Here is a 3,273-nt window from a genome sequence, read left to right on the forward strand (position 1 = left end):
TGATTGCCTTCCTTTTAACAGTAACTAAACACCTTTTTTTACAGGATCACACCAGTACTGTCAATTGTATGTCACCTTTCAGAATGTTTTTAACTCACTTAAGTTAACCATAAAAGGCATAAACCTTTTCTAAGGCCTGTTTTAAACTATCGAATTAACTTATAACTTGGTATAACTCGTGTGAGCTCAAATAAATCTTTTAAGCTTTAACATATTCAAAATACACTCAAATGGAAAGAGGGAAAAAACCAATCACAATATCATTAGTGCATTCAAATGTTTACACACATCCCACCCCGTTGCAGGCCTGATACGGAGCTTGAGTGCGTAGTGGCCGGGAAAATGAAACTGGCCCCTTCGCTCCAGAGAGCAAACAAAAAGATTGTTTAGATGGTTACCTCAATTGGGTTGCTAGTATGCGTTGAAACACGTCCGCTTTAATCATGTTGAAATGGTCCCGAGTCGCAATGTCTCCGTGTACAACAGGTACGGTGGTTGTTTGCGCGTCGGATTCTCATAAAGTCACTCGACAACGATCGCCGACATTTTCATCCCGGGAAACAGAAGTCTGCGTTCTTTTTCCTGAAACTCTGCTCGGTTTAAAGATGCCATGTGTAAAAATTGAGGTAAAAATATCCAAAAATTACCTACATGCATCAAAAGAATGAGAAGAAATAAGGGCGATGATGTCATTAAAAAAATGTCAAGTTATAGTGCTGCAGAGATATCAACCTTAATTAGCATTAGCATTACTAGCCACGGCCCGACAGGTGTCGTAATACCAGTTTCGGCCATGGGAGGCGGTATGCGGGCAACATAACCACCAGCCAACCTGCAATACACGAATAACTCGCACGGCTTGTGGGCGTACTTGAACCTGATGTCATGTGGAAAGTACAGCCCACCCACTACTTCATTTCAGTTCAGGGAAGAGAGCGGAAGGATGACTTAAGCCCTTGGCAAGAGACCACCACCCGCTACAGGGAAACAACCACACTCGGAATCACAAATCAAATCCAATAAGAAAAGGAGCCGAACCAGAGTAAACATCGGCACTGATTTCCATCGCTGGAGACAACTGATGGACTTGAAAGAAATGAGGTTCGACTCCGAACTTGCAACATTTCTTTTGGATTGGTAAGTAAGATGCTGTTAGTATTTCGCTAGAAGTTTGTTTTATATGTTTGCGTATTTTTTTCGGAAAGTTATAACATAGAAATGTATCGAAGGCTGTTCGATAAACGTGCTAATGTTAGCGATGGCTAACCGTAGCTGCGTTTGTTACTATAGTAGAGATGATCGGTTCGGATCGGTTTTTCTGATTCAGATAATCAGCTTGTTAGAAATGAACTCCGTGCATGAACTGTGTTCCAATTGTTCATTGCTCCCTACTCCATCGTTGTTTTACTTCTGATTACAGGAAAGATTCTCGTGTTAAAATATTCAAAGACCTTGTTAAATTCACGTCTTTTCTCACTCTTCTTTTCTCTCGAACTTTCGTATTCCTGCGTAGGACCGCAACTCTTGGACCCCAGCTTTAGGACCCTAGTTTTTTTTTTAAAGCGCCACCTACCGTACTGGATCAACACTAATTAAAGATGGACGACGTGGACAGCAATCAGACGGTGAGTACCGATATTTAATTAAGTTTTATTTTATAACGTTAAAACGGTGCAAAGTTTATATAGTGAGAACTGATAAATATGAATTAATAATTAATTCCCACCAAATTAAGAATTTGTGAGCTAGTTTTATTAATTACTAAGACGTTAATTCGTGGCCATGATTTCATAAATCCTTGTTGAGTTTTAATGACGAAGTATTATAAGTTAATCTAGCCTGCACATTAAATAAACTTATCAGATGACAAGAGCATGGTTGATGTAAGGGTTTTAAGATTTACCTGCAGCTTAATGTATTAGTGTGAATACTGGCTTAATAGTCGTTGTTTTACTATATTTATGTATAAAATATCTTTCATAATTAAACTGCACTGACTGTCTAGTTGCAGTAAGTGTTAGCCTGTTGTTTTGGCATTGTTTTGCAATGATGAATGAGGCGTTTGGCAATTTTAATAGCTTGTTACAATTTGGCCTAATCTGCAGGTCTACTCCACATACAGTCCATTGATATCATGTGTTAGTTTCTGTCATGTTCTGCATGGCCAATATGAAGTGATTTTATGGATTTGGTTAGGCTCATTGTAGGACAAAATATTATAACAAGTAGGCTCTCAATATACTGTATAATTCAAGAGACTGAGACTTTTAAGGTTCTTCATTTTTTGTACAATTGTTCTAAAATTGATATACATCAATTTTACAAAATTGATATTTCATTTATATTTTTTGTAAATTCATGTTTAAATTTAAAATTGTGACTCAAAGCACACTTAGTAATTAACCTCTGCTGCATTTTGAATAAAAAAAATCACATTTAAAAACAAATACTACTGAGATTAATATATTGATGCTATATACAAAGTAACGTGACTGCAAACTAAACCAACAGGGTACTAGTACTGCGGTCCTGAAACTGCAGCCATCGCTATATCGTCCAGTACGGTAGGTGGCGCTGTCACGAAAAACTAGGGTCCTAGATCTGCGGTCCTGAATCTGCAGCCTCCGGTTGTGCAGGAAAATACTATTGGAACTTTCTCCTGTTCTCTCTCGAACTTTTTCCCGTCTCCCGCTCATAGGAAAATCTGATTGGCTCACAAACTTGTCAGTCTCTTAGTTGTCCAATGCACATCAACTCACAACCCAAAATGATGTTTGCCACGTTTTTCACCTGTACTCCCCAACCAAACTCTAATAAAGGAAAGGAAAAAAATAATACATATTAAACTGTACATGCACTCCCCCCACCCACAATTCCTGCCGGCCCGGGACTCAAACTCACAACCTTTCGATTGGGAGTCCGACTCTCTAACCATTAGGCCACGACTTCCCCTTGAATATATATATATATATATATATATTCAAGGGGAAGTCGTGGCCTAATGGTTAGAGAGTCTGCTATGTTTCCTGTTTCCTGCTATGATTCCACACTATGTAACAATTGCAATAAAATATACCTTGTGCATCAGTGAACCTGTCTTATGCATATTAACAGAGTGAAATGTCATTAATTGGTCATTGATCAGAGTGCCCGTGCTAATATATGTGAACAACATTTGCATTGCAAAGAGGTTGTTTGCCCATATTCATGCAAGACATAAGGTTGCTGTATGAGAAGAAGGGCCTTGGGCTTTGGAGTATCCCACAGTTTTCT

This window comes from Carassius carassius, chromosome 44 (genome assembly GCF_963082965.1).
Source record: "Carassius carassius chromosome 44, fCarCar2.1, whole genome shotgun sequence".
Taxonomy (NCBI): domain Eukaryota; kingdom Metazoa; phylum Chordata; class Actinopteri; order Cypriniformes; family Cyprinidae; genus Carassius; species Carassius carassius.